Source organism: Mytilus galloprovincialis, chromosome 8 (genome assembly GCF_965363235.1).
Source record: "Mytilus galloprovincialis chromosome 8, xbMytGall1.hap1.1, whole genome shotgun sequence".
In the NCBI taxonomy this organism is placed as follows: Eukaryota; Metazoa; Mollusca; class Bivalvia; order Mytilida; family Mytilidae; genus Mytilus; species Mytilus galloprovincialis.
Window position 1 is genome coordinate 49,464,292 of NC_134845.1, and position 24,838 is coordinate 49,489,129.

Consider the following 24,838-nt stretch of genomic DNA (forward strand, 5'->3'; position numbering starts at 1 on the left):
AACTGGGAGAGGGCTTTGTCCTATCCATTTGTCCCGCATACTAGACTATTTCTAATTTTTAATTGTTTCTCCTTGAAACATAGCCAAATTGACAATTGTATTGGTACGGTTTAAATCCCTATCTATAATTAAGTAAAATGGTACCATGAAAGGGTCGAGGACAAACGCAGTTTAATTTGGCTATGTTCCAGGAACATTAAACTTGATTCAAAATAGTAAATTGTGTCGAACAAAAGATAGACTATTATCAAATTAGTCTAAAATAAAGATCATACGTCAAGATACCTATGATCGCAACTTGACAACGCTTGTTTTTGTCCTGTTTCTACAACTCGTAGACATAAATTTTTACCATACGTATATGGCATATTTATTTGCTCTTGAATACAATTTTGAACATTAATATAGACTAGTATATATATATTAGTTGTTCGTCCGTTCGTCTGTTCATTGTATCAACAACTCCACTAAATTCAGTGAATCACTTTCAAACTTACCGATAAGCTTTTTTAGGCTTAACGTAAGCCCAAGTGTCACCTATCCTATTGTTTGTCTTCTTCAGGTTATAAGTAACACAACGTAGGACAATCATAGTTGGTATATAGATTTATAGCAAAATAGAAATGTCCGTCAGTTCAGTAAACCTTTACCCTCGTTTATTGCCCATTAACAAATGTTAATTTGTGTGAGTATGTCCGTTTCTCGGATAAAATAATTAACAATAGATTAACAATATTTTGTTATGTGTCGTTTCAGTATTATACTTTAACTTTATTTTCATGGTTCATTGTTGAGAGTAACGTTTATTTGACTATATATCCCTTTCTCATATTTTGCTATATTGCCATGGTGTTAGATGTTAGATGTTAGATTTTGGACCCTACGACTCTCTTGTTTTGAACAAATGCTTTTAAAATGTGAATGTAACCAAACATGTATTTTGTAGAGTGCCAGAAGTAGACCAACTAATATCAATCAACAAAATGGCGACTTCAAGTGCTGATCTGGAGATAAGCGTGAATTATCTACGCCGTATTTTGAATTTTGAAGATGAACAAATACTTGAATGTTTTACTACATTATCAAAAGAGTTACATAGATTCATAAATTCTGCTGAACTCACTATTGAAGCCATCGAAATTCTTATTCATCTTATTGCATGTGCATCACGGAGTGAACAACATTCGTCACGACAAAAAAATCTTCAGCTTCTCCAATCAATAACTGAATCACCGATTTTGAACAACAGTGGAGCAAAACTACTAATGTTAAAAAGTAGCACTTGCAAGGATTTCCATTCATACCCATGCCTTCTTATTGATTTTCTTTCTATACTCAAAAAATAAACGGTACGATTCCATCAGCACTTAATACGCCACAAAAAATTGGACTGGTTTCTCTTCTTAAGAAAGAAATTGAAGAATCTGATGATTTGAAGAATGATCAACAAGTTTCAGAAAATATCAATGAACTTCAGGAATGTCTGATTAGAAAACTTACAGAAAGGGCTGAAGCAGCAAGAAATTTGAAGAAGAGAGAAAAAGAATTCGAAGATAGGTTAAAACCACCTGACGATTTCCGGTGTCTCTCTGTAATGCCACGGGAAGAAGATCTGCTGTACCAAACGTTGTTCCTCCGACGGAACAAAGCTAAAGGTAAATACAATGATCTAGACCACTACTTAGACGTTCAGTTTCGACTGTACAGAGAAGACTGTATTGTACCACTACGAGATGTCTATGAAGAATTCATTAGAAAAGATGCAGAAAATGAGAAGTTCCGATTAGAAAATGGACGTATCTACAGAGATGTCAACGTACAAAGGGAAACAAGTACTTCAATAGATCATGGCGAAGTTTTTAGTATTCAATTAAATGACGAACACCGACAGCGTATCCGCTGGAACAATTCAAAAAGACTGATATTCGGATCAGTTTTGCTATTGTCATTTGATCGTTTCAAAACGACATTATTTGTATTAGTTTCCGAATCTAAACCAGACGAAATGAAAGAGACAGGTACTTTTAGAATTAAGATTTTCAGAACAAGACAGAATCAACAGATACCCCGTGAAACCCCAGGAATACTACTCGAAGCAACATCCGCATATTTTGAGGCATATCATCATGTTTTGACTGCTATGCAATCAATCAAAGAAGACAACTTACCATTTCAGAAGTATATCGTTTCTTGTAATAACTCTGTTGGAATGCCATTCTATCTTGCCATTGATCCTGATATTAAATTTGATTTAGGACCAGTGCTATCTGTAAAACAGACCATACACGAGTCCAGTGACAGTTCTGATGACGAAAAAGAGTTTGACGTAGACATAAGTCCATTGCGGACAAAAAGTGAAAAAGGGACGCAGAAAATGAATTTCGAAGAATACATGATGAAAGTGACAGATAAAGATGACTGGCCATCTGAAGAAGAACTTGGAATGGACGAGTCACAAAGAAAAGCATTTATCTCCTCTCTAACAAAAGAATTTGTCCTGATTCAAGGACCCCCTGGCACTGGAAAAACATACATTGGTCTGCAAATTGCAAAAACATTGCTTCACAACAGAGAAAAATGGAAAATCATACGAGGTTATGATCAAAATGGAGAAATGATTGAAAGTAAACAATGCCTCTTAATTGTTTGCTATACAAATCACGCTCTTGATCAATTTGTTGAAGGAATTATTGATTTTATTCCTGAAAAAGCATTTAATAATGAAATTCCATCTGTAATAAGAATTGGAAACCAAAGTAAAAATGAGGCTGTTAACAAATATTCGATAAAAAATCAGCGGCATAAAGTTCAAAGAAGACAGCATGCTCGAGAGGTGCTTGAAGCAGCTAATCGTACAAAAGATACTATTTTATCTATTCGGGCTATATTAAAAATCATTCAAGGTCAGGACGTTGTTCTTCATTTTCGACAGTTGAAGAATTTTATGTCAGAACGCCATGTTCATAATTTTCAGAACGATCCCTCAGAAAACTGGCTAGACTGGATTCATATTTCTCCAAAATCATGGTTTCTAGAAGTTCAGAGGAAAAGGTCACAGAAAAAACGCAAGCGAAAAGCAGTCAAAACTAAAATCAGGGCAAATTTACAGCAGCCTGTTCTTGATATAGTGACAGAAGCCGAATACGAATATAGTGAACGGTCATTAGATGAGAATGTAGACTTCAAGTTTAATGAGAATTCGATCGGCATTAATATCAACAATCAATTAAGTGAGATCTTAACCGACTTGCAAGACCGAACATGTATACAAATTTTACACGAAGAGGCCGAAATAGTTTCAATTGAGTTAAAATCAAGTATTACAGCTAATCATAATCTGATTGAGAGAAAGGGAAACTTGTGGAATCTTTCTTTTGAGAATCGCTGGAAATTATATCGCCATTGGCTTCGAAAGTATGTCGTAGACCTCAAAGAAAGGCTTAAGATGAAAGAAAACGAGTTCAATGAAATATTTGAAGATTATAAAAAGGCCAGATTAGAGCTGGACGAGGAAATCTTGAAACATGCATCTGTTATCGCTATGACTACAACAGGAGCTGCGAAATACCATCAGTTGCTGATGCAAATAGGCCCCCAAATAACAATCATAGAAGAAGCTGCAGAGGTACCAGAAGCTCACATCGTGACTGCAATTAATCCAGCATGCGAACATCTAATTTTGATAGGTGATCACAAACAATTAGAACCAAAACCAGCTGTTCGCGAATTAGCTACACGATTCAATCTTTCGATTTCGTTGTTTGAAAGAATGCTAAATAATGGCTTAGAATACGATTGCCTGCAAAGACAGCATAGAATGAGACCAGAAATTTCTGAATTAGTAAGACACATGTATCCTAAGCTTTATGACAATTCAAATGTTCTAGAGTATGAAAATATCAAAGGTATTCGACAAAATCTGTTTTTTATTACTCATGAGTACGACGAACAGTACAATAGAGACGGTAAAAGTTTTTCAAACGAGCATGAAGCAGAATATGTGAAAGAACTTTGCACTTATCTATTGAAGCAAGGCTACAAACGAAGTGAAATTACAATTCTTGCTGCATACACAGGTCAAATGTTTTTGATACGAGGCAAAATGCCAAGAGCGCAATTTGAAGGAATTAATACATGTGTATTGGACAATTACCAGGGAGAAGAGAATGAAATAATATTATTGTCTTTGGTGCGCAGTAATGATAACGGTGACATTGGATTTTTGAGGCGTGGAAATAGAATTTGTGTTGCTTTATCGAGAGCGAAAAAGGGTCTTTACATTATTGGTAATAGTAAAACACTGACAAAAGATTGCAAAGAATGGCAAACAGTGGTTAAGAAAATAAAGTCAAATAACAAAGAAGATACGAACCGTGAATTTCCAAGGCCAGATTGTGGAAAATCATTTGGTAAAGCTTTACCATTGTACTGTCAAAACCACCCAGAGCAAGAAGGTATTCGAGCCGAATTACCTGCAGATTTCACAAGAGCACCAGAAGGTGGATGTGAACTATTTTGTGGAATGACATTGAAATGTGGGCATGTTTGTCACTTGAGGTGTCACCCATACGATACAGACCACGTAGTGTATGAATGTAGAAGAAAGTGCCTAAACGAATGTGACGAAAGTCACCAATGCAACAAACACTGTCATTTTCCGAAATCTTGTAATTGTGAAGTTATAATGGAAAGGATACTCCAATGTCATCACACAGTGAAGCTCAAGTGCCATATTGATCCATTAGAACACCAATGCGTTGTGGATGTGACGCGTACCTTACTGTGTGAACACAACATTATCTTGAAATGCCATATAAATTATGAAAAATATATGTGCAGAGAACTTGTTACTTGTACACGAGACGACTGTCGTCATGAGTATAATCGGGAATGTCACGACATTGCTTTTGAACGTAGAAACAAATGTGAAAGAAAAGTCGAAAAAACTCTGAAATGTGGTCACATAGAAATAATCAAATGTTATCAAAACATAGATGGTACATTCTTTTACTGCACAAAGAAATGCCTAAAACAGTGTTATAACAATCATATTTGTGATCGTGCATGTCATTTCTCTTCCGAATGTCAATGTGACGTAAAGATAGATAAAACATTACCACGGTGTGGTCATGATATTCTCATTGAATGTTCGGAAGAGGTTAACCAATTAACACGTTGCACTGAACAGGTAGACTTTATTCTGGAAAGATGCGGACACCATCAAAATATGTCTTGCAGTGAGAAGCACAGAATTGAAACAGCTGAACCGGGAAAGAGAGAGTCATATGAAAAGAGTATCAAGTGTCGTGAAATTATTCCAGTAGACTTACCTAAATGTGGCCACACAAAACTTGCCGAGTGCTGGAAGTCGTTTAAAATCAAAGAGGCCGGCAAATATATGATGGACTATAAAGAAGATGTGTATGACCTGAAATGTTCAAAGGAAGTAGTTTTTAATTTAGAGTGTGGTCATTCAATAACAACAGAGTGTTGCAAGAAACTGTCTTACGAGAATAACTGTGCGACGTCGCAAACAGATGGAAAAGCTGGAATTGAATGTGCAACTATGGTTGGTCTACATTTAGTATGTGGTCATACAACAACGGTCAAATGCTTTGAGAGTTTTCGATACGAAAACATGAAAAAACTGATCGCCTCATCTAGAGCGTTTGCCAGAGCGTTTACAAATATTAAATGTTCAGAAATTGTAGATATTGAGCTCAACTGTGGTCATATGGGAAAAATACAGTGCTCGGAAAATGAAAACCATGTAAAATGCAGTCGTTATGAATATAATATCGAGTGCAAGCAACTAGTTGAAATACAAATAGAGCAATGTGGGCACACGAAAATGGTTGAATGCTATCTAAAGCACAACAAAATCGAATGTCATGAAAATTCTGTCTATACGTACCCAAAATGTGGACATGAAAGATACTTTGAATGTTGTCAACATCCAGATATGCAAAAATTACAACTTAAAGCCCGAACTGCAATAAGAAGGCGTGGGATGGGTATGAGGTATAATTATCGCGAGGAAATCGAATACAAAATACCGTTATGTGAACATCTGATGGAGAAGCAACTGACTTGCGGTCATAATATAACTGTTAAGTGTAGAATAGCCGACACTGCAGTTTGCAATCAAAACTGTGAACATATTTTGATTTGCGGCCACTCTTGTACAAATTCATGTTCTGTATGTGAAGACAACATCACTCACAAGGAATGCATGCGCATATGTACTAAAATTTTGTTCTGTGGTCATAATTGCAACGGTAAGACATGTATGCATTGTAGACCGTGTGATAAGCTATGCACTTTTGCATGTGCCCATGATATTTGCAAGCTAGAATGTAAAGACATTTGCACTCCTTGCAAAGAGTCATGCCCTTGGAAATGCCCGCACTTTCAATGTTCGAAATTATGTTCAGAAGAATGTGATCGACCGCTCTGTCTAAAAGATTGTGAAGATAAACTGACTTGTGGTCATAAGTGCCCAGGATTTTGTAGCGAACCATGTCCTGTTTCTTGCAAAAACTGCGATGCAGCAAACTTTTTTGAAGGTGACAAAGGAATAAAAACCGTCACAATAAAAGAATGCGGACATTCATTTGGAGATATATATCTCGATAGACACATGAAAGAGACTGGTAACGAATTAACATCACACTGTCCAGGCTGTGGACAAGTTTTTAATTGGCATCCACGGTATGATAAAATATTAAAAAGGAAAAAAACGATAACAGAAGAACTTAAAGAGAATTTCAAAAAAATAACAAAACAGTCTAATTTCACATTTCCATTGTGTGATTCAAAAATTGTTCAAAAATTCCACAATTATATTGGGTCATTTACCACCTATGTACAAATCATCTGGTACATAGCTCGAGACAAGAAAAATGTTCAGATTAAATCCCTTAAAGCATCTGCAGAAAATATTTCGAGGGCATTGGGAAGGACAACAAGTAAATGCCTACAGCATTTGATAGATATCTCTGATGCGATATTTCGCTTATATGTAAAGTGGATGTTACAAATTGTAACAAGCAATGAAAAACTTCTGGAAAGGAAATTTAATGGTACAAATGTTATCCAAAATCAAGATGAAAATGAGCGTGCAAATTCTCATTATATTCCTGAAGTTGATATAGATTCCTCTTCTGAATTTGAAGAATCAAATATATCGGAACCTGTCATAGAAGGTCAAAAGAAAAATGATATGAACACTGAGTTCGAGGTTATCAATCTATCAACAATGTTTGAAGAAAAGAGCATGGTCTGTCTGAGTCACGAACCAAAATCAATGAAAATCGGATGTGATGAACATGATGAAGACACATCAATAAATCAAAAAGTTGAAGAAATACCACAAACGGAAGTCGAGGAATGGCTTACTGGATTGGATATTGTAAAGATGATCGAAGACGCAATGACAAATAATAAGAAAAGTGAAGTAAAACGATTACTGAATATTATTATTCCCTTTATGAGAAATGAACCTCATTTTACAGAGGCAATGCAATGCCCACAGCTGACATCTGTTACTGTTATTGGTGTTCACGAGAAAGACTGGAAAATATGCAAGCAAGGTAAATATAGAGAAATTTATTTTACATATAATATAATATTAGAAATTTTGTTTCTTCCTTTTTTTTAATGAAATAGAGACCGTTTAATATTTTATTATTACTTTCTAAGCATGTTAAAAAGGACCAAATGAGAAGAGTATTGAAATTCGGCATAATGCATGGTAATAAAAAAGGAAACCACCCAAAATAGTCAGCGAGATTAACAATGGTTTTATTCACTTTGTATAACATAACTTGCTGTTTATTCAATATTTACACGTAATTTTCATGGTTTTTATTTTAAAAAAAAACCCAGAACAATGTAAAGCTAATTTTTTTTTCATTATAGGCCATCTCACATCGACCTTGATTCACCAAAATTGTTATACCTGTTCTGATGCCTCGACCTCGGTAGTGTCTGCAGATCTAGAGTCAAAAGAAGGAGTTCTTTGGAAAACACATTTTCAGCATCTAACTGAAAAGTTTGATTTGGATATATACAATCAAGGCAAAGGAAACGAAATGAGCGCACGACAGAAAAGGAATAAAAGAAACAAATCTAATAATAAAAGGATGCCTGACACATTTAAAAAGGATACAAAACAAACAAACACCCAAGAAGTTCGTACACAGTTTCAAGGCAGTAATCGTTCATCGGATAATTTAACACTTCAGGATTACATACATACAAATACAGATGGAGGTTCTTATAGAGGAAACAGTCGCGGACGCGGGCGTGGTAGAGGCAAGAAAAATCGACAAACAGGAGAAGTGGCTGAACGTCCATTTCAAACTCGTCCTGTGGGATATCAAGGATATAATATGGATTTTAACTCTCCGGTTGTGCGACCACAAACGGGTCACACCGCTTCTAATTTTATGGAATCGAATTTTGGGCGTTCTACTGAAGGCAGAGGAACAGGTCATAATGGAATATGGCAGAGAAATTGTATTCCACAGAAGGATCAAATTATTCCTCATCATGGTCAAGGTGCAGGTCATAATTGGATGTGGCAGACAAATAGTGCTCCTCTTCGTGAACAAGTTGTTCCTCGTCATGTTCAAGAAGCCGGTCACAATCAGAACTGGCAGAGAAATAGTGTTCCTCATCAAGAACAAGTTGCTGGGACATTTGGAATAAATATGCAACAAAACAAGATAAATAATGAACCGAATGAAAACTTCAAACCATTTAAAGCATGGTCCGACCGTCCTAATTATGACCATTGTTCCTCTGATTCACGTCCTGGAAGTAGAGGTAATAGAGGCCGCGGGAGGAGAGGTAGAAGAGGTGGTAGAGGCGACAGAAACTGACAAATACGTTTTATAATTTGATGACTATACTTTAGATTAATGAATATATCATATTAAGTGTATATAATTTTATTAGACATAAGTATGATAAATCTTTGTCTTTTTAACTGATTTGATTATGTTATGTAGCCATCTATATTTGACAGTGATATACAAAATAGCAATAATATTTTGCAGTGAAACGTAATTATTTTGCCAAACATGTTTGCAGTGTTTAGGTATATGTAATGTAGCAATGTATATAGCAGTCAATTGATACCCTTTTTATTCGACCGCACACAATTTGAGATCGTTTATCGCTATCAAGTTGTCATCGTCGTCGTCATTGTCGGAAGAAATTTGGTTTCAGACAATAAATTAGGCATAAGCGAATAGAATGCTATGAAATAGTAACACTTGATTTAATGACACAAAAGAAAGGTTGGAATTGATTTTGGGAGTAATGGTCCCAACAGGCTAGGAATTAGAGGGCCCGTTTAAGTTGATTGCTCTGAAATTGTACAAGTTCCAACATCACAAATAGATAACTAAGATTTACGAAAAATGGTTAGAAATTGACTATAATACCTCGGGATAATATCCCAACCCGATTTCTCTTTAATTGTACCTTATATTACAAAAAGAAAATTTCTTCAATTACTATTTTAGGGGTTACACTTATTTCGCTTATTCTAAGTTTATTGTCTGAAATCAAATTTACTATGTATTGCGTAACAGCACAGTGTATTGCACAACCACAATACATCAATAAATATTCAAATCATTTAACCTATTTTAAATTTTCTGACTACAGTATTTCTGTGTCAGAAACCTAAAATGTGTCAAATATTTAATTACAATCCGAATTCAGACCTGTATCAATTTGATTATTGTGTCCATGTTGCCCAAATTGTTCAGGCTTGAGCCTTTGTGGTCGTATGAATCTACAGTCGAAAAACCATATTTATCTAATTTGTATTCATTAAATAGTGTTGTGGTTTACAAATATGTTTTTCTATGGTATTTGTAAGTACATACTTTTTTTTCAATTTTCGGTAATAAATGCTCTTCAAATTAATATTTGAATTGGCCAGGATTTTGTTTTTGTTGTGTCACTGATACGTCATATGAAGACGAAATGCGCGTTTGGGCAATCAAATTTCATGTACAAAATGCAATTTGATGAGGTTTTTGTACATACTATAATGTGTCTTTTTCTTGTGCTTTCATGTCTTTGTTTTCGCATAGTATTTCAAAGAATCAATTGAGCGTTTTTATCTGATATTAATTGCCTCTGTTCATATGGTTGTTTGTTCCTCATATGAATCGATTTATTTAGTTCATATGGGGAACAAACAACCATATGAACTAAATATATCGATTTTTTTTTTGCATTATATATGATAAAGAATTTAATTGGGAAATATTTGTACTCATTGTCACAGTATATCTTTTACTTTCATTATCAGTATAATGCAGTATTCTATTTGGGGAAAGTATGTAAAAGTGACAAAATATCTTAACGTTTAAGCTTATGTATTAAATATCAGACGCAGAAGTCGAGTTTTGTCAAAGCTAACTGAATTGTGCATAAAGATTCGGCACCCTGAAAAAATGTTCATCAAACCTACTGGTGTGCTTATAAACAAAAACAAAAAAGGTTTTGAAATATATTTTTCTGCTATTTTTTTCTGGCACAAAACTGTACAGAGATATCTTTCTTGTTTGTGTTGGTAGTATTACTTTATGCTTTATTTTTGTACTTAACAAATAGTAAGATTAGTTGATGTTTTTTTATTTTTATTGAACTATATATAATGCAGTTTTACATATTCTACCGGTGAATCAGGTATCACTGAAATCCATTGATTCTTACAATGCTTTTGTTGCTTTTTGAAAATTAAAACTATTAGACGTTTGTACTTTTTTTGTATTTTTTACACTTTAATGTATATTATATGAATCATAATGATTTACTTGTAAAGAAAGTGGTGGTGTATTGTAAATATCATAAATTTTTTAATTTCAAAAGAAGCAGAACACACCAAAATTATACGTTTGAATTCAAATTTCGAAGAAAAACAGACATGCCTTGGTTGAATACCTTGGTTAAACAGCTAAATGACCAATAGTTTCCGCTAAACGCTTCACATAGATTTAAAGAATGAGCAAGACGAAAAAGACTGAAAAAACAAAAAAGGCAACGAACACGTGTGCATCGGGAATGCAAGCGGATATTATTACTTCTGATTACATTTAAGCTATACTGTCTTCCAGCATTGGCAGTAAAATTAAGTTAAAGCGTACTTTTCTAGAGTTTGATCAATGACTCTAAATTTTCTTTCATGTGTGACACCAAGTTTATAATATGTAAATGTTTGATGTCAATGTCATTAATACCGTGTTCACACAATAGAATCTTCATCGGGGGCGAACCCGGGTTAACTAACCCGAAATAATTACCCCAGTTCACACTTCATAAAAAATTAACCCGGTTTGGGATTTTCCATCTCAACAAAAATAAAAACGTAGGGCGCCAAAATTGAAACCCGCTTCTGCATGTCCACTATACTCATTTTTTTTCTCATCAAAAATGCATTATTTTAAAGTCTGAAAGATTTTTTCAACATGATCGCTTTTAAGGTGTTCAATCACAATCAATCGCTTTCCATTTTTTTTTCTTCTTAACAAAACGCCACTTTATCCAAATTTCACCCATTTTACGCCCAAAAAGGCAATATAGGTTTCATCGTTTGTCATTGTGCAGGCTTTCAACATAGATTAATACACTTACATTCATTTCTTTGTCGTTATTTTTTTGATGATTATATAATTCGTGACCCAGTATATACGGTAATTGGCCGTCTGTCAAAATATGACGTCATTCAATGTTTGACGTCACGTAATAGTCACATCACATTGAAGACTTATTTAAGCAAACGTCATATTAAATTTAACCCGGATTAACTTATTCGGGTCCAAACCGGTTTAAAAAGGCATAGTGTGAACGGGGTATTAGACTCTGGTGGATATGATAGTATGCCAATATCTCACTTCTTTATTTGAATTCAAGTATATACATTAAGTAATTTAAACGAATTATGCTATAAGATGTTTTACATTTAAAAACCGGTCAAACCGTGAAAAAGGCCAGATTATTAAAGAAAGAAGCGAACAATAAAACCAGGATTTTTGAACTCATAAGTCAAAAATAAAATTACATTGCCATGCCATTTAAAAAAAAGACAAAATGACAAACAGCAGGTTAATACAAGACACACCATATAAAATCACATCCTTTTAAGTATCAGAACTATTAAGAGCTTGACATTATGCTGAGGCAGCTCTTACAATGTTTAAAAAGTGCGTTCATCTCAAATCGAAACTAAGTAGGATTGTTAGTGTTCCTACCTAAGATCGTTGATTCTCTCTTGGCATTTAGGCTTTGTCCACCAATACAAACGTACCGTTAATAAGATAACTCATTAGGATTGAAAGTGGCGTCAAACATCAATCAACCAATCAAAGTTCATTTGTTTTTTTCGTAGTTTGTTTATGTATACGCTGTATCTTCTTTTTATTCAAATGGTTAAACAACCGTCAACGTAAATGAAAAATACATTGAACATTTGACATTTTACCGATCTCTCATAGGGGACCATCATTAGTATTCGATAAGAAACGCAATGGAAAGTAATGGATACAATTGTGTCCAAGAGGAGACATGTAAGGGTATCAGATATAATTATATTCAAGGATTGTAGCTCATTCAAATCATCTCGACGAAACAGGAAATGGTCAACTGTTTTAAAATTATTTTACAATCTAATGTTGATTTCAATATATTTGAAGTTATGAATCATTTTATATGCATTAGAAATTATTAGAACTTGCAAATATACAATTTTAAAGATTTGCGCAACGTTACGTATAGAATAAGATGGAGTAATCAATTGATACGAATATTCGGATTCAATAAATGCACGACATTAAGCTTCGTTGGTATTACATTTAACATATTAAATGAAAATTAAATAGCATTTGAAAAACTATTGAATTTACTTATACAATGTAAGCTATTGAAGTGTTTATATCCGTTTATAAATTATATATAAATATTTATTACATATTGATAAAACTTTAGTAGGTTTTTCTATCTGAATTGGTTTTTGAATAAATAAGCATATTCACCTATAAGAGGAACAACAGACAACTGAAGTGCAACAAAAACAAACGCAAACATACTCAGAAACGAGTCATTTAATATACATATTCTTGACTTGATACAGGATATTTTAAGAAAAAATGATGGATTGAAGCTGGTCGTATGGCTAGTTAAACTTCCCGCTTGCTGAAAATGTTAACAAAATATCGCTAAAATGAAAACACTGCGTGATAGAAATACAGTTAAGCGTGAGTATTTTAGATTCTTCAGACAAATACATCCTATTTCCCCGATTCCTAGATTTTTTAGATTGGTTGAATGAAGTAGACCTTTTTTTGTCTCTCTTTTAGCTGTTACTACTTAACCAACTGAATACATATTAGATGATACGTTTGCAGTAATGAAATGTAACGTAGGAGTACTGTGGAATTGTCGGACATCTCAGTCCGTTTTCTGATACTTTTAAATTACGAGTAGGGATATGCTTACAGCTATCAGTAACTGCGAGTACTACCAGATCTGCAGATAGTGTCCTTCTTTGTTGTCGGATATGAGTTATGGATATATATATACCCTGTCACGTCCTGTCTGTGTTTCCATTTGATGTTTTTCTTTGTATCGATCCGATGAATTAAGTCTTAAAAGTTTTTAAAAGATTTAATAGTTTGTTATTATGTTGTGCAGTAATTCCACTGTTCTCGGTTAGGGGATGTTTGAGCCCTCAGGATAATTATTTATTTGTATCCCCAGTCAGGAGACTTTTGTTTAGTAGTTGACGTTGTTCATTGTTGTTCACGTCTGTCATATTTGAAAAATAGATTCGGCCGTTCGTTTTGTCTATTACATTGTTTCATATCTTGAAAGTTACTGTCTTTTATATCCGACTAAATGGTATGGAATTGACTCTTTGTTAAATGCAGTACGGTTGTCCGCAATTGCTTATATCCACTATATTTGAACTTTGGTGGACATTTGTCTCATTGGTGTTTTGGTATTTTGTTTTGAAATACATTTCATTAAACTTAGAGCCAACGTAGGCTTTATCTTTATACTGAAGACAAACATGAAAAAACTTGTGGTGAAAGTATGAAAAACTGGTGTTATTCTTGCAGAACTGTAGTCTTCAACCAGGGATCACGTAAAGATACTGGCGTTATTCAAATAGTTAAGCTATAAGAATCAACTACAATGAAAAAAGTTTTCTTTATGATCAGGTTGATGAGGAAAAACTGATGATATAAACAAAATTGCAGTTATCTGAGGCTTGCCATGCCTTTATCATTGTTACAGTAGTAACTTTGCGTGATACTTTTCTGTTCAATGATTGTTTTGTTGGTTCTTCACATTTTCCATCTTTATTGTGGCTCCTAGTAACCGTGTGCGATATTATGCAATTTAACTTCGTAGTTCAAGTGTGAAAAACGTTATCTTAAAAAATGTAGATGTTGATCAAGCTATGAGTAGAATTACACACTTGTAAACTGAGAAGATTGGACAATCGGATTGTCCATTTATATCAAACAACCAACCTGATAAGTGTGTAAAAGCTATAATTTTATGAATATTTTAGCCTTTTATTCGGATTGTGACTGCGAGTGAATGCATATGGCAGATACCCTATAGACATTTATCACAAAGGTATTGTTATTTTGGAATGAGCTAATATAAAATGTAATTAAAAGATAACAAAACGGTGGATACACATATGCAAGGACAATGATGTTATGTACATTGGTGTTTGAAATGTAGTGAGGAGAAATGAACTGTTCTTGATACGCATTTTGAAAACTGCTTTGAAAATATTTTGTTGTTAAAATGATACAAAAGGATTAGAAGACACATAGGCACTCTAAACAAATTAGAAAAAAACAACCAAACTAGACAACAGCATGGATGAGAAAAAGAAAAAGATCAGTCAAGACGTCTTTACACAAAAAATCTTAATATTGAGCAACACAAACCCATCATAAAACAGGGGATATGATCCCAGGTGCCCGAGTTGGGTCATCTGCCTTAAGTTGGTGATATTGTTTAAATAGCTTGATGAATCATATCCAGTATCCAAATTTGAAACTTGTTGCCAATGTGTAGCATCTAAAATTTGACCAAATGTGAAAGTTTGGAATGCAATTAGATTTTTCATGCCTAATGGATAAACACTACTTTCACAGGTAGACAACTCAGACATTGAAAACCAAGAAAAAATAGCACAAAATTGACAGCATAAATATCACAAGTCCGTCTTGAATCCTATGGTTAACACAGGTGTTTCAGAAGTTTCATGCTTTGATTATCAAACCTACAATTCTTCCAAAGATATGCACGAATCGGCTTGACTAAAAATGTGAACTGTCACGACAGCAATCAAATGTGTTTTTTATAGAAAAGATCCGGCTGTAATCATTTCATTGTTTCCCCAAAAATGATGAATTAAAGAACGAAACTTTCGTATCTATATTTTGTTATTATTTGATTTTATATATTTTGGAAACAGTAACTATCTAGTTTTGAATAAATACAGCGACTTTCATGGAAAAGAAAATCATATAGTCATAAATAAAAAGCAGTAAACATGAAGATGATACATGTATCTATACTGGAATCATCTATTGACCAGTCATTGTCAGATACTTGTATACACTGCTGGTGGACGTTTCGTTCCCGCGGGTATCACCAGCCAAGTAGTCAACATTTCGGTGTTGACATGAATATCAATAATTCGGTCATATTTATAAATTTCCTGTTTACAAAACTTTGAATTTTTCGAAAAACTAAGGATTTTCTTATCCCAGGCATACATTGCATTAGCCGTATTTGGCACAACTTTTTGGAATTTTGGATCCTCAATGCTCTTCAACTTTGTACTTGTTTGGCTTTATAAATATTTTGATATGAGCGTCACTGATGAGTCTTATGTAGACGAACGCGCGTCTGGCATAATAAATTATAATCCTGGTACCTTTGATAACTATTGTATCCTAGCGATTTGAGAAGATAACATTGACGGGAATTTTACCAGCTTGAAATTTCAGAAATTGTTGAAGTCAACGGTAAACTTAATTTATTCTTTCTCTGCGTTTTACAAAGGCTTGGGTATCGCTGGGTGAAATTTAATGCAAGTAGTCGTCTGAACTGAATAATCTCAACGAAAGTGTATATGGCTGGATCAGTTGAATAAAACTGTTCATATGGCTGTGAAATTAAAGACGTTGTCCCAAGGATTGTTGTACGTTTTGTTTCTTCATTGGAAATAGCCGTCCATTTTGCTGGCGGAAATTTTGACTCGCTGGTATCGTTATATTCTACTAAGTAGTCGGCAATTAGTTGCAATTTTCATTTACAGGAGCATTTGACTGCAAAACTTTTGAATTTATGTGAACACTATTAAGTTTAGTTTTTTCTAATAATAAGTTATGGATTTATTTTTCAAGTTTTTGGATGAATCCGCGCAAATGTATTGACTTTTCAACAGGTAAATTTCGCGCAAACGTTTCGTCGCGCAAATGTGGATTTTTTTCGAGGAAATTAGGGACCAATCCGCGCAAACGTAACGCGGCGTATCTAATTTTAGGACCCAGTTGTTGACATGTGCCCTATATATTTAGTAATATCTCTAACAATTACATCTGTCTGTCTGTCAAAACTTCTAGGTCATACAATAACTTAAGACTGCCTCAATAGATTTAAAACAAAAATACATGTATTGTACAAAATGGTGCTCAATATAAAAGGAAGGTCCCTTGTGTATTGTAAAATTTTGGAGGAAATGTGGAAGAAAATTTAATATTTGTAAAAAATATAGAGCTAAAATTCCCTCAAAATTAGATATCTAATACATGTTTTGGCTGTCAACATTGATTGCCATTGAGTTATAATTTGGGGACTTAATTTTTGGTCTTGCAGGCAATTGCAACTCTTAGCATAGGGATTACAATCTGGTGAAAACGTAACAATTTGCGCACAGCTTTATATTTCCGCTAGTGGAAGTATAACAAAATGTGTATAATACTTCATACAGTATACAAATACTAAATATGTTACGAACTTTCCCGCCCGCTGTCATATTTCTATTGTCATTGGTGTTATTTCCATGGTTCAGAGACTATTTTGAAATTTGTTATAGTTTTTATACAATTGCAAAAGTTTGGTGAAAAAATACATTTGGATTCCATACAATAATTTGAGCTGAGTATAAAGTGTATGTATTTCTTTGAAACTTTACAAGGTTCTATAAAACAAAAGTGAGGTTGTGATTGATTTTCGGGATTATTTCCCTAAGTGTTTATGAGTTATTGGCCGAAAACAAACGTTTTATTGTATGAGTACAATACCTTGTTTCCAGACATACAAAGAAGATTGGAACTGATTTCGGGATGTTTTGCCCAAACCGTTTTGGAATTAGGGGGCGGTAAAAAAGAATTTCAGGTTTATGAATAACATGAGTATAATTCTATGGAACGATATGAAAATATACCGCAATGTTCCATGCCAACAAAGGAAGGTTGGGATAAATTTTGGGCGTCATGGCACATAGGAAAAGTAGGCCAAAACAATATATGTCTAATACTTTTTATAAATTGCTTATTACTTGACCAATTATATTACTGTTTAATTCAGTTTTTAATTCTTTGGGTTATCTGGTAGGTTGTATGCAAAATATAAACGTGTATTAAGATTATTTAAAAAAAAAATAGTTTTCAATACTAGTAACATAAACAGTAGATTTTTATTAAGAGGACGAAGAACTATAAACCAAAAAAGGAATAAAATTTATAGCCAAAGCCGGGAAATGAATCAGAGCTTTGCATGAGGGAGATACATTCTTTAATTTTAAATAATTTAAAAATAATTATAACAGCAAAATTTAATAACACAAAATCCGTATGTGCATGCCTGTACCGAAATATTATTTCAACAAAAGTGGTCTCCATTGAGGTCTAAATGTTTCAAATGAAGTATTAGGGGTTCTTTGATATGTTGAATATAACCATGTATTTGATATACTTTGAGATATTGGACCATAATAGGTAAATTCAATTCCAAAAGACTGGGCGATACAAACCTTAAAGTACACACTCGTAGTAGATACAGTCTTTTAAACAAAACATTTTACCAAATTACTTGCATAGTACGCACATCTATATCACGCATATCTATTAAGTACTTAAATATACAGAAGACAAAAACTATTTATCTGATTAAGTATTGAAATATGGATTTCTGCACAGCTCCATTATGAAATATGGTTGCCTGCACAATTCAACTCATTACAAATACACAATTTAGCAGGAAGGCACCTGCTATCCCCATACAATATACTTTCATTATAATAAAAACTGTGCAGTCAATGTATGAACATTTCCATATCAAGTTACAAAGATGATCTGCTACACCAATGTTTACTTATACATGTATTGATATTATAAACAGCAATCCAGATTAAATAATATAAGTTAGATAAAGCCTATAAGTGAATTATCACGAAAGTTCAGTCAGTATTACATCAATATTAAAATCCCTATCATTAATCTCCAATCACAAGATTTTGAGATCATCCGAGTAGACAGTACTTCAGTACTTTGATTAAAGATATCGATGTCCGGACATTTTCTGTCATCTGTTATTAATACAGTTATGCACTGATTGTTATATCGGGTTTAAAAGAAGTAATTGTAATAAAATATATACCATTATGAAATAAAAACTACTCACATAAACGAAATTGATCTTTATCACATTACTTTTTTATCGTTATTATAACCAAAGACGGGATTCTGATTTTTGACATGTATACCTATTTCATTACTGAAATATTGTTTCTTTAAATACCCACTTCCTTGTATTGTTTGTAGATTCGTAGGACATGTTGTGTTAATAACTGCTGTGCCATTTACAGTATCCGAAATTTACAGTAACACAACAGTTAAGATCGACTAAGAAGTTTTATATTGTCTGAATTTTAGAAGACAGGAGCCGCATATCGACGACACTCTAGTTTTCAAAACCAGTTTCAACGACCGACTAAAAAAGGAGTGTAAGTGTTATATTTATTAAATTTGTATACGAACATTTTGTTTTCCCAGAAAAATTAGCAGGTTGATATAACGCGTTTTTACAGAAATATTGCTAATGAGAAAACTATGATTTCAAGAAATAACCGGATTTTTTATTTCTTATAAATAAATTTCATATCTATTTACAGACACAGACCACTTATGGAATATCTTGGTAATGCAGTTGTTCTCTTGGTTTACATTGGGTTTGTAGTTGGTAGAAAATGCGAGTTTGAAAACAGATGCCAGTGTTTCGTAAATAATGGGAAACAAGTTAGTAAAGCAGATTGTTCAAACGCACATTTAACTCACATTCCAGATTTTCCCAAAGGTATCAAAGTGATTATATTGGATAACAATTTGATAACAAATATACCAGATAATCATTTTATAAACAACAGTAATCTGTGTAAGATAAGTTTTTTGAATAATAAACTGAAAGTTTTAACGAAAGACGCATTTTGTGGAGCCAATAACCTCATAGAATTGACGCTTTACAACAACGAAATAAAAGATGTTGACGAGAATGTTTTTATGTCCATACCTGCTCTGAAATATTTAAACATTAAGAGAAATTATATTGATTGGATTGAACTTAATATAACTTTTCCACATGCCTTGCAAACCTTGCAAATGGACTTTAAAATACAAGAAGAAGACCATATTGTTAACAGTTTCAAAGGACTCGTCAATCTGAAAACCTTGGACATTTCTGGATTGTCCGGTGAATGCGAATGTAAAACAATAACTCCGGAAACCTTCCGAAATATTCCAAATTTAATTCATCTTGATATTTCCGCTTGTAAAATCTCTTATGTCTATAGAGGAACATTTGAATTCATGTCAAACCTTACATTTTTAGACGCCTCTTTAAACTTTTGTCTTAAATTTGCAGGGGCAGAGAATATTACCTATGATCTTCAAACAACGTCTATTAAGATTCTGAAATTAAACAAAATTCATCAAACTTTTGAGCTGGATACAATTGTTTTGAAATCACATATACGTAACTTAAAGCACACAAATCTTACTGAGTTGCACATGGATAGCAACAGAATTCAGCTTTTCGAGAAGGGTGCCTTATCATCTCTTCCGCTTACGTTAAGGCGTGTATATTTATCGGATAATATGTTTGGTTTTGGGAGTTATTTTTATGAATTCTCCTTAGTACCAATAACTTTCATAAATATCTCACTTCAGTTCAGCAGTCATAAATTTCAGAATTTTTATGAGGAAATATGTCTAAAAAATGAGCATTTATCAAACAAACCTAATTATAACCAACATGAAATACAACGTCATGGGCAATTTAAATCTAATACACTGCCGTATACAATTCCTTTCAAATTACAAAAACTTATTTTCAGAAACAATTTGTTTCGATTTAAAATAGAAGCGAATAATGTGCCAAACAATTCATTAGAATTTCTTGATTGTGGGTTTAATCTTTTTTATTCCTGGATTGGACCTCTGCTTACTTACAAGAAACTTATTCACCTTGATCTTTCGAACAATTTTTGTTCGAACGTGTCGAAGGATTTTTTTAGGGGTTCCCCGAATTTAAAATCATTACTTATACAGAATAATTTACTGGGATTTGTTATCATCGATGACATGGATGGTGAAATTCTGCAACATATTCCTAAGTTGGAAATAATAAATTTAGCTGACAATCGAATACCGTATTTACCATACAACTTTTTCAAATTTCAAACAATGCTCATAGAAATCAACCTTGGTGGTAATTTGCTGGAGGATTTGAGTTTTCAAATAAGTCATATGCAAAATCTTTCGTATTTAGATCTTTCAACGAATAGATTTTCAAGTCTAAATTCGACGGTACGTGGTCAACTTGAAACTATTATAAAGTCAAATCCAAACTTGACAGTGAATTTGAGTAATAATCCTTTGATCTGTTCGTGTGACACCATACAGTTTATCAAATGGATGTCACAAACTAAAATTAGATTTACAAAGATACAAAGTTACAAATGCAGATTGTACAACGACAATAATGAATTATTGAAAGAACCAAAAAGAGTATATGAAATTCTAAAAAAGAAGTGTTCCTCTTACACAGCCTTACTTGTTGTATTATCAATCTTCATAATATTTTTCGTGGTGGTCTTGCTATGCGGTCTAGTCTATAGACACAGGTGGAAATTACGATTTATGTACTATATGACAAAGAATAGATATCAGAATTTATCAAGAAAACAGTCAGATGACGAGCAGTATGAATACGATGCATTTATCTCATATGAAGAAGAAGATGCAGCTTTTGTACATAATCATCTACTTTTGAATCTAGAAGAAGATGCAAAACTGAAATTGTGTATCCACAAGAGAGATTTCCAACCCGGTAAGGATATTTCCGAAAACATTACTTCGGGAATTCGCAATAGTCGAAATGTGGTTGCAATATTATCGCAGACCTATCTTGAATCATATTGGTGTCTGTTCGAATATAAGATGGCACGTATGGAGAGCATATATGTAAGAGATCGCGAAAATATGTTTATCCTCGTTTCTCTTGTGGACTTGTCAGCAATAAATTTGCCTTTATGTGTTCTTGAAAAGGTACATAATCAGTCGTACATTGAGTATCCTAATGATCCATCAGCTAACTCTTTATTCTGGAATAAATTAAAGGAGGTGCTTAAATAGACTTATTGATTTGATTTAAAACGTATTCCATGTAAAAATAAATTGATATTTCAATTCATGATATACTATCAGCTACATTTGGATTACTACCTCAGAAACCTGTAACATTATATCGTGTGTCATCTTTTTCAGTGTAGAAAATTTCATAAAATATTATCGTTGTTGTTATCAAAAGACTTTTGAGTAAGAACGTTATTTCATTTAATGCATGTACATATGTCGAGTACTACTTAATTTTCATTCAAAAAAGGTTATCGATACTATAGTTATTAAACAAATTAAAAGTGTTTTATTGAATATGATGACAGATACTATATAAATAAAGGCAACAGTAGTATACCGCTGTTCAAAACTCATAAATCCATGGACAAAAAACAAAATCGGGGTAACAAACCAAAACCGAGCGAAACGCATTAAATATAAGAGGAGAACAACGACACAACATCGAAACGCAACACACACAGAAACAGACCAATCATCAGACAAAACACCATAAAAATATAAGATATGGAAAAAGAAGACCGTATAATACTATTTAGCTCATCTTTTTTCCATATTATACCGTGATAAATCATTTATTCACTGTATCATATTTTAATTCTTTTTATTGTTTTGTTCCTGGTTGATATAAAAATATTCATGCAAATATTTCATTTTGCTTTTACCAAAAGCAAATCTAGTAAAATATCTAAATATATAAAAGTTTCTATTATTTTACTACTACATGTATGTTACACAAAACACAAATGTTTCCATATTATATGGATGCCCCACTCACACTATTATTTTGTATATTCAATGGACCGTGAAATCGGGGTAAAAAATCTAATTTGTCATTAGAATTAGAAAGATCATATGAAAGGGAACATTTGTTCTATTTTTCAAAAGAGGGGCGAAAGATACCAGAAGGACAGTCAAACTCATAAATCGAAAATAATCTGACAAGACAAACAGACACACAATAGTACACGTGACACAACATAGAAAACTAAAGAATAAACAATACGAATCTCACCAAGATCTCGAGGTGAACTCAGGTGCTTCGGAAGGGTAAGCAGATCCTGCTCCTCATGTGGCACCCGTCGTGTTGCTCATTTTATAACAAATCCGGTAAATAGTCTAGTTCGGTAGGTCGCATTTCGAGTTGATTGGTATTTCAACTTCACCAAATCTACCCTGACCACAATCTTTTATATTAACACGCGCCGAAGCGGGACAGACTTACTTTCGAACGGACGGACGGACACACAGTGAAAAGCATGGTGCCCCTAGGTTGGGCATAAAAAGCTGATAGTGTCACTGTCATTAGTGAACTATTAAGATATGTCAATAATAATGATAATAGACAAATGCCATTGTGGCTACGTGTGAATTTATCACATTATGGTGAATGGTTGTAGGGTAGGTTGAAACAAAACTTTACGACAAAAGAGGTGATTTCAGCTTCCCAATTGTGAACTTTCAATTTATATGTAGCAACATTCCAGCAGCGCCTGCATACGGAGTATATATCTTCCAATTGCTACGATATTCATGGATTTGTATGTCATGATCTCCTTGATAGAGGGTAGCTGCTCACAACGAAGCTACTTAACCAAGAGTTCCAAATGTTGAAGTCGAAATCATCCCATCGTAAACGGACGCCATCACGAGTTGGTTGACCGTTATGGAATAACCATTTCACAGATGATATCCGATATGTTCCTTTTGTCTTTACTGCAATCTCCTTCCCTTTTCATGAATATGACCTACCGAATTATAATATTTACCGGGTATGTAATGAAATGAGGAACACGACGAGTGCCACATGTGGAGCATGATCTGCTTACCCTTCCGGAGCAACTGAGATGACCCCCAGGTTTTGGTGGTGTTCGTGTTGCTTTGTCTTTAGTTTTCTATGTTGTGTATTGTGTTCTATTATTTGTCTATTGTCTTTTTTTTCTGTTTTAGCCATGGCGTTGTCAGTTTATTTTCGATCTATAAGTTTGACTCTCCCTCTGATATATTTCGCCCCTCATTTGTGGAAGTGGTTGTGCTTAACCACTAACCAAATATAGCAAATTATATGTGACATTAGTTTTTCTTGCAGCAAAATGAAGTTTATAAAATTTACACAGAAAAGATGAAAACGTGAAGTCTTCGATAATCACTACTGATTTAAAAACAGATTGTGCTGAAAAACTTTATATAAGTAATTTTTCTCGAGAAATTCGAAAAGTCATTTTTGAACTTTTTTTTAAAGAGTGCTATATGATACGTGTATGAGACAGTGCCTATTGTTGGTGACCTTACAGTGATCTGTAGTTGTTTTCATTTTTCCACATTGGTCTTCAGTGTGTACTATGAATATTTCATTGACAATAATACTACATTATCCTTATGTTTATGAATATGTATTGAAGTATTCATATTCTGTTTTTTAGAATTTGCTGAAGCATTTTAATACGTATTGGGTTAAGCACTGCAAAAGTAAAATAATCAAAGTATGAACTCTTTCAACAACGGACAGAATGATCTACAACCTTTGAACATGCACGCTTTGCATTAACAATATATAAAATAACTACGCCGGAATCTATTTTAAATGATTCTATATCTATTACATATTTAAGGTCTTTCCTCTCCGCCATGAAAGACCTTATTGTTTTTCTAATTATTTTTAATTTTTTTTCTCTTTTTTTTCTTCCAACATTTTTTTGACATGCCCTCCTCTTGTTTCTTTTGAAGTTATGAAGACCAAATATGGACCATCGATAGACCTCATCATGAAGTATTACCAGATGACATTGTTAAGGATTTCATCATCCCCTTCAGAAGTTATCTCCCTTTTATTGATTTTTTTCAACAAAGACCCTCCCTCGTTGTTTTTAAAGATATCACGACTTTATTAGGACCATAGGTAGATCTCATCATGATATATTACCATATGAGGCTGAATAGGATTTCATCATCCCCTATGAGAGTTATACCCCCTTGAAACAATTTCTTTTATTTGCATTTTTCTCAAAAAGTATTAGAGATAGAATCGATTTGAAAACTGCAACATGTAAAGGTACAGATGGCAATGTTAACGAACATATACAATCATT

The 24,838-nt window shown here is 33.5% G+C and overlaps 1 long non-coding RNA gene across 1 annotated transcript; it reads left to right on the forward strand.

The window, feature by feature from the left end:
* The first annotated feature begins 950 nt into the window (after positions 1–950).
* On the forward strand, positions 951–10,782 carry LOC143042124 (uncharacterized). The gene is made up of 2 exons (XR_012967886.1): positions 951–7,592; positions 7,921–10,782. It is a non-coding gene; the product is annotated as an uncharacterized LOC143042124 (long non-coding RNA).
* Positions 10,783–24,838: the final 14,056 nt, after the last annotated feature.